The following is a 6713-nucleotide window of genomic DNA, read 5'->3' on the forward strand; positions in this document are numbered from 1 at the left end:
TAATGTAATGGAATATGTTACAAAATACATTTTGGGGCATGTAATCTGTAATCTGTAGTGGAATACATTTTAAAAGTAACCTTCCCAACACTGCATATACACACATATGGCAGACAACTCTTGAGCAATGTGCACACGAGAGGCCTTTATTAGACCAGAAGTCTTTTTGCAACCACAGGTACTGACCCCCGGTGGCCATATGAATAAAATACAGATTCAAGGGTGTCCTGCATTGGCTTTACTTTCCCAAGCCAATGGCGACATCCAACTTTTATCCTGCCAATGGGTGAAACTACCTCGGCAGGATATAAAAAAGGTGGGAAAACAGACAAAAACAGGAATAAAATCAAAAAATTATGCACAGGAAAAGCAATGAACAAAATAACAGAGGAAAGGAGTACAAATTGAGAAACTAGCGACAGAGGAAGAAACAGGTAAAAAAAGAAAAACCCCACAGAAGATATAAGGTGAGAAGTATACAAGAGAGAGAGAATGTTAATGATTAATACCATAAACTAAAACTATGACATGCTATAAAAAAAAAGTTTATAAAAGTCGACGATTAATACTTTCTGTTGAAACAGTTTCACTCATTAAAAAAATATGGTTGGTAAAATAAAAAGACATATTTACACAGTGAATGCTTAACCTCTTCATAAAACACTGTGAGCAATATTTAACTACCAGCTGCTTCTGGGACTTGCTCAGCATGAATATGGCTGTTCACTGTGCTGCCTCTCAGTTTGTATTACGCCTGAGTGTTAATACAGTAACTACACCATAAGGCCTGAAAAACTAACAATCAGTTCATTGGTTTTACAGAGATATACTGGACTGCCTAAAATACTTGACCCCAATCTTGTAACCTCTGTGCCTCGTGTGCATCTTACATCTTAGTGGGGTGCTCTCTGGAAAAAAAACAAACACAAAAAAAACAGCCAGTGAGATGAGGTCAAGGGTCAAAATCATCTTCATCTTTATGACCGAGTGCAGAGCATCTCAGTGAGGAAATCTGAAGACATGCGTGATGATAAACGGCTGACTGTAGCGGCTCCGCAGATTTCTCCAGATGAGTGCACACGTGTTCTCTTTGGTCACAGTCGACTGTAACAGGAGATCAAACACAAGGTGCGGCCTTTGAAAGTAACAAAACGCTTGTACTGGGTGGAACAGCAGAAGGGAGGTGACTGATCTACACTGAGGTCAAAGGTTAATGTCTTGACATGGAAATCGAAGTGGAGTGGGGTTTTGTCTTTCTTTTTTCAGATACATATGGGCGTGAACTTGAGGGTCTGTTTGAGCTCGTGTAGTGTTTTGTAAATATTACATGAAAGGATGGACAGGGTGGGTTTGAGATGCAATACTCGTAACAACTCAAATGATTTTGAATCATTTTATTTCCTCTGATCTTACCAAAACATTTACTTTTTTATGAGGAAAATAAACCAAAGTGCACTGCAGCAAAATGTCTTATTAAACTGGCAGGTTAAAGGGGAAATGAAACGCTGCGCATATAAAGGCTAAATTACATCACGGAGCCCTGCTCTCAAAAACTGAAACAGATGTAAGTGTCTGTGAAGCTGGATTTAAGAAATAAGTCCTTAAAGTTTAACTTATAAAAGCATCTTCAGTGCCATCTCCTGTCAGTTAGGAACGTGACGTCATGTTGGTTGGTTTAGCTAAATAGCGACAGAATCGAGAACTCAGTGGAAAATAAGGACACTAAATATCAGTTTGAGGGGATCATTTTTGTGCTGTCCGTTTTCTGCAACAATTAGTTTAGTGTTAAGAAACCAGGGATATATTGTCCACTTTCACTCTGCCTCTTTAGCAGCGAGTGGCTGTTCGCTTTTCAGTTAGCTGCACTCAAAAAGGTTGTTGTGTTTGGAAAAGAGAAAATATTTTATTACATAAAATAGCTCTGATTGCATCATGCAAACATCTGCTTTGCCAACTGATTGCTCGGCGCCCATAAACCCGGCCTGGTGAGGAAACACCTGTTTTTTTGGAATCCAGGTTGTTGACCTGGTGACTCAAACAGGCTCTCCTTCACAGAGTCCTCATTAAGTGCTAACAGTTGGATTTTCCTGTTTGAGTGCAGCTAGCCAAACGGCCAATTAGTGCTACAGAGTCAGACAGTATATTCTCGGTTTCTTAACTTAAACTCTTTTTTGCAGCCAGGGGAAGCACAAAAGTGATCTACTTAACTAATTTTCAGTTTTAGTGTTGTTATTTTCCTTCCTTTTTCTTCACTAGCTAGCTAACATAAACTAATGTAAGTCAACCAATCTTTGGCAACCAGTCATCCAACCACTTAACATCGCGTTCCACGCTGCCAGAAGATGGCGCTAAAAATGTTTTTCAAGCTTAAACTTTAAGCACTTATTTCTTAACTCCAGCTTCACAGACAGTTACATCTATGTCTGTTTTTGAGAGCAGGGCTCAGAGATGCAAATTAGCCTTTATGTGTGTAGCATTTCACGTCCCCTTTAACTCTACCTAATGTTTTACTTAACTACACAAATCTAATCTAACTGTAAGTCCGTCCTGTGTGAGACAGCATTTCTTAGGGATCTCACTCAGTCTTCTACTGTGTTTATACTTGACTGTTCAGAGGGGACCATGTAACCCACTGCTTTTACAAGCTGTCCATTTATAAAAATGAAGTGCTGTGGTTTCCCACTCTGTTCTATTATTCTGCTCTTCTTCCTCCTCTCCCACCTGCCCTGTGTTTGCTGGAACAGAGAGTCGGGCCCTGCCAGCAATGCACACAATTAAGTGAGGAGTGATGAAATTATGCCTCAGCTGCAAGCAAATGGAAGGATGAGGGGATGGAGAGGCAAAGTGGGAAGGAGGGAGAGTCCATTCTGTTTTCCTCTGGGAACAAGGGAAATTCTATTAGGCCCATAATAGAGCCATTTTTCACCTCCTTCCACGTCAGTCTATTATACAATTCCTCCTTCAGTCCTTTCCTTTCCTTTCCTTTCCTTTCCGTCTTTCCTCTCTGTAGACAATGCAGCATCTTCTTTCTTTAGAATTCCCTGGAAACCCCTTCTCTTTTCTCTAAACTCTACTCCTGTCAGTTTGCTCATCAATCACACTGAGAAGTCTATCTCTGAATAATAATATTTGTGGTGTTTGGAAATTCATTAAAAAGGCATCAAGTACACTCAGCTCTTGTAAACTTTTTCTGAGGTCAAACAGAACTTTGTTGACTGAGAGGCTGTAAAATGTCTGCGGTCTTGAAGCAGGTGATAAATCTTAAAAGCGGGAACACGCGTTGGCTTTAATTGTCCACAGTCATTCCACGTTCGTTAATCATAAAGCCTAGCTGAAAGTGACAAAATAACGAGCGCTAACACAATCCAAAGTCTTTCAGAAACTCTTAACCGGGGAGTCATTCCTTGAAGCGGCTTTGTGGCGAATTGAAAGGGGTTTATTTGTTTGTCACGTAAATTCGTGGAAAACATTACGGGTTTAATCCCGTTTGGTGTAAGGCCACATAACCTCAACGTTTTTATTTGTGCCACACTGAGCTGTGCCATGAGAAGGCATTTTAGCCAGGAAACATGGTTTGAAAGAGGAAATCTGTCTATTGGTCGCTGTAACAAAAAACATCAGCCACAGGCAGAGCGCATTGTTCAGAGAGCTGACTAGCCTAATCGGACATTCATGTGAATATTTTGTACGTTTCCTCCCTTTGGTTCTTTTGTTAATGCTTTCTGACAAGTGAGTCACTGAACCAACAGAGTCTTCATGCCACAACGGAAAAATGATCTGCAGCGCAGTAACAATTCCAACGTGGCACCCGAGTTCTGCACCTACAGGTACAGGTGCCCTGGTTTATTGATGGCAATACTGCACAAATCAATGAAGAATGACTTTAATGCTTTCTACCACTAAATGTGAAATTCAAAATCATATTATATTATAATCATAATCATATTATGAAAACAGTCTCAACATGTGGGAGCTTTTCAAACATTTGTCAAGTGCCTTTTTATAGACTGTTTAGATAGATTTTCATTGATAATGCTGCATGTTTTCTTTCTGTTGGACAATATTGCTGAAATTGTTACCTGTCATTATTGCTATTAAGGATTCTGAGTACCTCAACCATTTTAGGGATTTTACTGCAGCTACAGCTTTGTGCCACCAGTAAAGATTTCAGTAGTTTTCAAGTTTTTGCTGTTTAGCCGTCACTAGAGAAGGTAACTTGAGAAGGAAAGACAGCATAGCTCTCTATAAGACGTTTTGTATCAACTGTGTGTCGTACACTTGTGACGGTTTAAGCACATTTAAAGGTTGAAATTTTAGCAGTATTAATGGCAAAAAGAGAAAGTCCAGATTCCAGCTGCAAAAACTCTAGATTTTTTGTTGGTCCTTAAATTCTTGTTCTGTCAGACAAAGAAGACTTGATCAGGATTTTATTCAGACTGTTACAGTTTTGTAATGCAGAAACACAACAAACATAAAAGAACTGGTCATAGCTTCAGTTGGCACAGTTTGAGAAGCAGCCACCAAAGATAGCTTGGGACATATTTTGGACACTATCACAATATTAGGAAGATCATCGTATAATGTGAGACCCCCTCCCCCTCAAAAACCCCCCAGACAAAATAGAAAAAGGGTTAATGTGCAAAAATGCATGGAGGAAGAAAAAGAAAAAGTAGAAAAAAGTTTTATTTTTTATTTATTTTTTAAGTCTGCTGTGTTTGTATGATAACTTTTTCAGCTATTTTCATTGTGGCACCAAGGAGAACATGCAAGGTATTACAACAGAACAACATAACCCACATTTCAGTGAAGGTTACATACATCCATGCATACATACGTGCTGAAATATTACAGTCTGCAGGGCCATTAAAGCAAATGATTAATTTGGAGAAATTACATGAGGTCCAAGGGGTGTTTTTCCATAGACTTCTATAGAATGGGAAGTTCTGACAGGTATCGCCCCCTGTTGGTCATTAAAAGGTAATGATAGGCAATTGCTATGTGATTCTTGCATCCGTAAGAAAGAAAATGAATGCAAAAAAATAGCACATATTGTATCTTTTTGGCCAAAACCTGCTAACCAAGTGGTATGAGACTACAGGAAACTGGATTCAGCTCTGTGAAATCTGATTCGTCCTCAGAATAGCCAATGACAAGCAGCGATGTCCTACACTTCATACAATACACAAGCTTCAGTTTCAGTCCAAGCCAGACGTGTCTGTGGTGAATGCAGGTATAGAGTGATGGTCATGATGTCACATTGATATGGTTTCTAAATAAAGGAGTGATGTAACATTGCACTGTGGATGTGGGGGAAAAAGGCACAGGAACAGATTATTGTACTCCAAAAGATAATACAGATCTCTAGTATAACATAGACCTTTCTCACATTTATCTAGGCATCCCAGAAAGATAAACAGCCTGTGGGTTTTGGTACTTCATCCCTGTGCTTATATCCCATGAAGATATTGATACTAAGCTTAATAGAAGCTAGTGAATCAAGAAAACCACTGTACAAAAAACAACAAAAGTTAAAATACTAACAAAAACAAAAGACTCCACAATATTCAAATTATGTCAGATCAGTCATTTGTACTATATGATTTGTAACTAATGAGTTTTGAATGCATCCTTTGAAACAACACAATGTCTAAAAAGCAAAGATAGTACTTTGTATAACCTTAAATATTGAGGAATCTCACAAATATAGGTTTCTTTCCAGCAGATTCTTTAGGTATGTTCATGATCTGAGGTGACAGGCAGGAGCCCATTCGGCCAACAACAGTTTAGTGCTGACCTGAGGCAGAATACGTTGCAGCTTGTCTGTGTGTGATGTTTGCAGTCTACATTGAGAAACTCTGAATCGTGGGTCAAACTGTAAACACCTGAGTGACATTTTATAAGCTTAGCTAAGCATGTACACAGAGAGACAAAGATGAGAATGACTGAAATACCAAAATGCAGGAAACAAGGGTCTTTGAATGCTCCAATGAATCCCGCTGGATTTCTGGGGTATCTGCTGTTTGAAAGCCCTTCATTCAGATTTAACTTAGAGAGGCTCAATTTACTGATGGCTCCAACCAGTTGCCCAATAGCAGAGCACTGCTAAAAATGTTTTAGCAATGTGGCAAATCTCCCTTAGCGAGTTAACGCAGATCACCCCGTGCGTGGGGCTGCACGGTGTCAACGCGGAGATTTACAGCGTTAATGCGGTTATAGCGTTAACGTCATTTTAACAAGATTAATGCTGACAGCACTAATTTTGGTAAATGTGGCACTGTTGATTATGGCCAAACCTGGCCTTTTGTCATTTTTCTTGGAAACCAGAAAAGCCATACTTGTTCAGTCTTTTTCTAATTCTACTTTAACTTTATGAAGTTTCTTATTTAACATAATTTATTAACTTGATCATTTAACATACTAACTAAGGCCTATAGAGTCTGGTGTTTGGGATTTTTGCAGTGTACCTGAACACACACAGTCTGACTCTGGGATGAATTTGCTGGCACGTCCACTTCCTAATAGATTGTTGCATTGTGCTAACACACACCTGAATCCTCCAGACCAGCAAACAGCCACAACCTCTGCTTTAACAGTGGTGCTCACTCTTGCAGATGATCATTTAATCAAGTGCATTTCATTAGCAGCACCTGGCTGCCCCTTATCATTTAACTGCTGTGGAAAGATCCTGCACCGAGTTCTGTGTAAAATTGTCT

Source organism: Oreochromis niloticus, linkage group LG8 (genome assembly GCF_001858045.2).
Source record: "Oreochromis niloticus isolate F11D_XX linkage group LG8, O_niloticus_UMD_NMBU, whole genome shotgun sequence".
NCBI lineage: Eukaryota > Metazoa > Chordata > Actinopteri > Cichliformes > Cichlidae > Oreochromis > Oreochromis niloticus.